Source organism: Sinocyclocheilus grahami, unplaced genomic scaffold (assembly GCF_001515645.1).
Source record: "Sinocyclocheilus grahami isolate Dianchi unplaced genomic scaffold, SAMN03320097.WGS_v1.1 scaffold392.1, whole genome shotgun sequence".
Taxonomy (NCBI): domain Eukaryota; kingdom Metazoa; phylum Chordata; class Actinopteri; order Cypriniformes; family Cyprinidae; genus Sinocyclocheilus; species Sinocyclocheilus grahami.
The window spans coordinates 936,989-944,701 of NW_015505571.1; the positions used below are offsets into that span (position 1 = coordinate 936,989).

Sequence of the window (7,713 nt, forward strand, 5' to 3'; positions counted from 1 at the left end):
AGGCATGACGAAGCGGATATCGTCCTCTTTTGGAAGACCAAACAAAGTAGTTTCCCTTTCACAACGAAACACAGCGCCTTCACGACATGGCGGCGGCGGCAACAACAATACTACAACCAGAATAAAAGTTATGCCTTCTTTCTTTGCATGAACATTTGGGCGGCATTATGCAAATCTTCCCACATCGTGATGTAGACATGTTGGGGCATGTTAGAACGAGCCGTTTTAGGTAGGCGTGGTTGACTCTTAACTTTTATAAAGAATATCTCTTTGGATTCGAGACTTTAGTCTTTGCAACTTTACAGATCTTCTTTATGCACCAAGAGCTTGTAACACTCCAAAGAGAAAGGAAAAATTGAAATCGCATCATATGACCCCTTTAAACAAAACTGAAAATCATAAAGAAGACCTTTGTCTCAAAATATATGCATTCATTTTAGCGATTCTCATTTACTACTTAAATCTACAACATTTAAAAAAACATCAAATATTAGATCAAGTAAGCACAGAATCAAATTTGCGCTGCTGCGCGCGATCTCGTCAAAGATCAGACAAAAATACACGTGCATCTTGAAAAGCGGATGTTTTGGAAAGTGCTACGCCACGTTTTTGTGCCATCTAGTGGTTTAGATGAAAATAATATCAAAGGCGCCTTTTACCCCGGGGTTCCTTTAGCCCCGTTGTACCCTAATAATTGTTTAGTTTTTATTTTATTTCAGCTTTTTAACACAATGGAAATTAAATAATAATTTCTTATCATTATTATTATTGTTGTTGTTGTTGTTATTTTTAATAATAATAATAATATATTTTAAAGTATTATATTTTATTGTAATATATTTTGTATACATGGCATATACAGTATACATAAAATATAGTATAATGTATATGTTTATGTATGTGTATATATATATCATATTATATTGTCATATGTCATTACAATATATTTTATAGAATTTTCATAAATGTATTTATATATGATTATTTTATCAGTTATTTATTATATTATTTCAATTTATACATTTAATATGTAATTTAATATATGCATGTGTATGTACATTTAAATTTGTATTTGAGTTTTTTTGTGTGTGTTTTAATATCTTTAAAATTGCACACACAGACACAACAGACACACTTACTCAGTGTACTTAATGTGGCGAAATTCTGAGTAATTGCTTCCCATAATTCTCACACTTGTTTTGCATATCAGTTGGGTGTGATGGCACATTTTTCCACTGCTACCAGACGTCTGACGCTCTGAAAATAAACCTAGCAGCCTCTGAGCGCAATTATGAAGGTTACTGTGTTAAATTTAGCCATGGAAACGTTGATCATCAGCGGGAGAACAGGGAGATGTGATGAATGAGTGCGTGGCTGTTGTTGATGGTGACAACGGCTTCTCTGTTGACTGTGAGCACTGTGGCAGAGGTGAGGCTGTGCCTGTGGAAAGTGTTTTACAGCAGCTCAGATCGTAGGTGGAGGTGAGAGTGAGGGTCTTTCTGTTTCTCGCGCTCACTCTTTCACTGGGAATGGTTTTCGAGCTTGTTAACGTGGGCTCATGAATATTACAAGGCTGCGGGTCCTTGTGCGCTCAGGTAAATGCAGCATGATGTGTACACAAACTGTTTCCTGTTTTCGGTGTATATGCGTGCTTCTATGAATGCACGTGTGGGTGGAGATCATATTTAATAAACAAAGTATGATCTGCTACTTTTTCCTAATTTCCTTAATTTAGACCTTTAAAAGCTTTCTTCAGAAGCCTTTCTTTAGTTGTTATGCTCAGTGAATTAGAAATACTACAATAGAGATTGTCAAACCTTTGTTCTCAGTGTTAAATCTCTTTATTTTTTTTAGCTGATGTTCATATATATAATATACATATACATATAAATGTATGTATGTATATATATATATATATAGTGGTGTGAATAAGTGTTGGCCCCCTTCCTGATTTCTTATTTTTTTGCATGTTTGTCACACTTTAATATTTCAGATCATCAAACAAATTTAAATATTACACAAAGATATTGCAAGTAAATACAAAATGCAGTTTTTAAATGATGATTTCATTTATTAAGGGAAATCTGAATGGCTCAAGAAAAACTAAATTAAGGTTTTGGAGTGGCCAAATCAAAGTCCGGACTTAAATCCAATTGATATGCTTAAACGGTCCATTCAGGCTCGAAAACCCTCCAATGTGGCTGAATTAAAACAATTCTGCAAAGAAGAGTGGGCCAAAATTCCTCCACAGCGATATGAAAGACTCATTGCCAGTTATCGCAAACACTTGATTGCAGTTGTTGCTGCAAAGCGTGGCACAGCCAGTTATTAGATTTAGGGCGCGATTACTTTTTCACGTAGGGCCAGGCAGGTTTGGACAGCTTTTTTCCCTTAATAAAATAAATAATAATGTAAAAACTGCATTTTGTATTTACTTGCATTATCTTTGTGTAATATTAAAATTTGTTTGATAATCTGAATCTTTTAAGTGTGACAAATATGCAAAAAATTTTAAAAACAAGAGGGGGGCCAACACTTTTTTACACCACTGTATATATTAAGGTATTCAATTTGGGGAAGGAATCACAATATGGAATTTTTTTTTGTTCCTTTTTTTTCTTTTTTTGAGCTGATTATTTTTTTTTAATAATTAATAGAGCCAATTGCCTTTCAAAAGTCTTAAAATGTCTTAAATGCCAAAGCAAAAGTCTTTCAAAAATTATAATTTTAATGTCTTCAATCTGGGGGGAGAATAATAGGAATCATGATACAGATTAATGTGATTATTAACTTTTTTTTCTTTATCTCTATTTTTCTTGAGCTGATTTTTATTTATTTTTATAATTAAAGGAGCCATAAGAAAAAAAGTCATTATTTTTTTATGTCTTAAATTTGGGAATGGAAAAATAAAGATCATGATATGGTTTGATGCGATTTATTAGACTTCAATCGATGATTACCGTGCATTTATACCAAGTGATTGTGACTCTTCTGCTGTTGATATATTATGACAATGTTTACATTATGGTTTATTGTATTGTAATATTTTTATTTTTATTGAAATAATTAAATGTTGTAGTAGACAGCTGTAAGGGTGCATATTTTGTCTCATCTTTTTTAATAAGTAGTTGATAATACTAAGGCATTTCAAAATAACAGTGCTGTCATATTTCAGCTTGTTTAAAATTAAATGTACAGCATTGTGCATAATTATTTTTTTTCTGCTAATTATTTGTATTTTGGCTACACAATAAACTGTATCTAGCTTTTAATTCATCATAAACTTATGTGGATTCTCTCTGGGTCGCCTATCACAGAAAGGAAAAGACTAAGAGCATTATTTAATAGATTCAATAGATTTTACTGGTATCTCAAAAAGAGTCTTAAAAGTCTGAAATTTGATTTTAATAATGCATAATAAGAGGAAAGAAGCAGCATATCTGGTTAAAATGTTAAAATTAATAAAATAGTTTTGTCAGTTTTTAGGAATACATTCACATATAGAGGGTCTTAAATTGGATAGACGTTCCCTTGACAGGCTTTCTTCTTTTACCAACCTCTTTTCCTAAAAGCCCTGACCTTTGACCCTTGAGCTAATGTAGTTGTCCATCTCTTTGCCTGTCACTCTTCCCCAGTCTAATGCTGTGAAATGAGACTCTGTCAGAGCTGCGAGCCGCTGTTCCGAGGGGAGGAGAGTGAAATGTACAGCATGCATAGCTGTGAATTATGCATTGTGATTCTTGCTTCTTGAGGTAGCAGCAGCTCAAAGAGATCTTGCTGTAAAAACTGCTGCCGTGGGAGACTTTGGGCCTGCTGAGGCATCAAATATAGTGTGTTTTGTGTATGCATATTATTTTTTTGTGCCGCGTAGATTCACACTGTCTGTAGAATGACCTCATCGCTCACAGTACACACACACACACACACACACACACACACACACACATCTCGCAAATACCATAGTTTCTCCAAAAATACTTGACTTACAGATACTACTGTAAAACCACCATAAATTAATATGGCATCTTGTTTCTATTAACCATAGAAACCATTGATATTAACCAAATTAGTTTTATTATTTAAACTAGTTATACTTTTGGTGATGAAATGAAATTTGACAAAAAAAATCTGCTAACTAAATAAATAAATGGCTGAAAATTATATGTGCAATTTAATTAAAATATCCATAAATAATATAATAATTATATCAATAAATAATTATATATAAATATATATATATATATATATATATATATATAACAATCTATAAAATAAATAAACAAACAAACACTGATATGATTGAAAAATATTTAACAAAAAAATCTGTTAAATAAATAAATGGCTGAAAAATATCAGTGGATTTTAACTAAAATATCAGCTACATAAATTAATATACAGTTTATTAAACAAATAATGGCTGAAGAATATATCCGGAATTTAACAAAAAGAAAAATATTAAAATAAATAAATTCTGTAATGGTTGAAAAATATCGGTGGAATTTAGCTAAAACTGCCAAATAAATAAATAAATAGTTATTAATTAATACTGAAATGGCTAAAAATATATTTTTTAACAACAACAACAACAAAATTCTAAATAAAAAAATTAAATTATATTAAAAAAAAACTGAAATGACTGATACATATTTGTGGAATTTAACAAAAAATCTGCTAAATAAATACTATCGTAAGTCAAACAAAGGGGGGATTTTTACTGACAAACAGATGATATTTAGTTGAGCAAGATCTGACCTTGTGACTGCTTGCAAGAAATAGTCCTTTAAGCCACAATGGATCATATTCAGGTTGCAATCGAATTGGTCCTGTGGTTTCCTCACAAACCGTTAATATGAACATTTAATTTAACCTTATCAGTCTTATCAGCCATTTCTGCAGAAGTATAGCTAGTTCAGAAACACACACACACACACACACACACACACATATGGTAATATATAATTAAACTTGTATATAATCATTAATCTAAAAGTAAAAATACTGTATAAATGTTATATCATTTGTAAGTAATATAATATATACAAATAATATTTATTCAAACAGTTTATTCAAACAGTACTTAAGTATTTTGTACTTTTTTTGACCAATTTATTAACATTTATTTAAATTCATTTCAATCTTAAAATATGTATAAATAAATATGTACAATATTTAACCTTTTCTCATGCGTTAACATAAACACTCACAGGTTTGGTGTTTTTACTTTCTATTAACTACGTTTCAGAGGGTTTAAAATGGACTAAAGTTGCTCTACACTTTATGCGCTGTGTTTGTAAGGGTATATTTGAGCAAACAGCAGCAATATGAGATGTAGGGGTGTTTTAAGAGGGTCATTGGGATATTGGGTCACGCTTGCATAATGTGGCTAAAGTCAGACAACATTACTGTGGTTTATAGGGCACTGGAGTTTGTGAGATTTGTTCACTAATCGTTTTCTGTCTTACTCTCTGTTTCTAGGCCTGCATTTGAGCCTGAGTCTTCCTCACCTGCCAGCCATGGACTAGACGAGAGGAGTGTGTGTTAGAGAGTGTGTGACCGCAGACATAAGCATGGTGGTGAGGTGGCTGCTCAACTCCCATTGAGAACACAGAAAGTAAGAATGCCTTTATTCATGTGATCAGCGTTTCTTCAGATGGTTTCACGGGAACTTCACAAAGCCCACACGGAATCTGTGATCACGTCTGATAAATTTCCATATAATTTTAACACACGTCTTTAACAAAACTCAACATATTTCTGTGTTGATGTACCCGAAAAAATTTTTTTTTTTTTTTAATGTTGACTTTTTTTTTTTTTTTTAATATACCTATTTCAGCAGCTAGAAATTGCTCTTTATCTCAAACGTTTATAATTTTTTATTATTAATCATTTCAAATCAATGTTCAATGATCATGAACAACTGGAACTCATTGTTTCAAATGGTTGAAAAAATGCAAAGCTACTGTATTTGAATACGTTATGTTACAATAAAAACATTATATTATAATTATTAAGAAATATAAATTACAGATAATAATAATAATATAACATTTATATTTTTACTTTTATATATAAACTATTATATACAAGTTTATATCAAATGTATTTATTTTTATATTAATGATTACATATAAGTTTAATTATATTATATTATGATTAATTCATATGAAATATATTTATTACAGATTATACAGTATATAATATTAATATAACTTTTTTACTTTTATATTAATAATTATATACAGAGTTATTTATAACTTGATATGAAATTATATTAATATGCAATTATAAAAAATACAGACAATAAAAACAATAATAACATTTGTATTTTTTCTTTTATATTAATGGTATTAATGATATTAATGATCATATACAACAATTATACTGTATATAACTATTATTAATTAATTATATGCAATATTATTATTGATTAGATATACGTTGCAAATGCACCATTATAAAATATACAGCAATATGTTGTGCTGATTTTTAATTGGCTGTTATTGACAGACCGTTGTGCCGTCAGAAAAAAGCCATCATTAGTTTCAAACTGCAACACTCTTCATTTTTCATTTGCCTGATTCTCACTGCCAGCAACTCACATTTCATGCTGTAAAGATTAAAAAAATTAGTTACCATGTTTACTGAAGATATATAGGGCTATTTCTGTTATCATGGGTGCAAACCATTTAAACATTTTAACTGTTTTGATAACTAGCAGAAAGCATTTTTTTATTAAAATAAAAATAAAACTACCCACCACTGCCACCGCTTGATTTACACACTCTAGAATAAACTCCACCATAAATCACACTGAATCCAGATCTTAAAAGCACATGTTTGCAAGTACATGTTTATGTTTGAGTTTTACTGGATGAAATTCATTGTGACATATTACAGAACAGATCAGTCGGTGAGCAATGGATCCATCATTTAAAATGGGCTGAGGTGTTTTATAGACAGTTATACCCAAATACATTCCAGCGGTTTAAATATGGAACCGCTGGATATTTTGAGCTAATGTTTTGAGTGCTTTACTGAACTGGTTTTGCTTACGGTGAGGCCCAATGCAGACCCACACATACCAGAAGGATGTAACTGGATGAAAAGAAAAATGTTTCCTCTTCTTGATATGAGTAAGATATACGTTTTTGCTGTCAAAACAGAAAATCATGTAAAGAGGGATATACTGTAGGTTCAGAATTAGCTGTTATTTATGTCGTTATTTGCCAGTCTGGAGTTTTGAAGTGACTGTGATTATGTTAAGTATAAGTATGAAATATAAGTATGAAAGAATATAAGTAATATAAGATTATAAGTATGAAAGAAGCATTTACTTTTTTAGTATTTACTTTACTAATTGAAGAGTTCAGATGCAAAAGCCTCTAAGTGCCATCTGAAATGTCCTTCTAATGTTTTTATCAGGCTCCTATGTTTAGGTTCAGTAATTTACTTTAATGGCAAATTTGCTGTGCCATTATAGTGAAATAACTGAACATAAATATAGGAGCCTGATAAAAACATTAGAAGGACATTTTAGATGAACATTTCAGACGGCACTTAGAGGCTTTTGCATCTGAACTCTTCAATTAGTCTTTTAACACGACAACCCTACCAACTTTCTTATTGAAAGTCACTGGTCTTGTTGTATAAAATTATTTATTTATTTATATATATATATATATATATATACACAGTGGGGCAAAAAAGTATTTA

At 30.7% G+C, this 7,713-nt stretch overlaps 1 long non-coding RNA gene across 1 annotated transcript in view; it reads left to right on the top strand.

The window, feature by feature from the left end:
- LOC107550221 (uncharacterized) overlaps positions 1–7,713 on the top strand; it is a 43,206-nt gene that overhangs the window by 31,349 nt on the left and 4,144 nt on the right. Inside the window, exon 2 of the long non-coding RNA XR_001604635.1 lies at positions 5,476–5,611. This is a non-coding gene — a long non-coding RNA (uncharacterized lncRNA). The remainder of the gene's footprint in view (positions 1–5,475; positions 5,612–7,713) is intronic.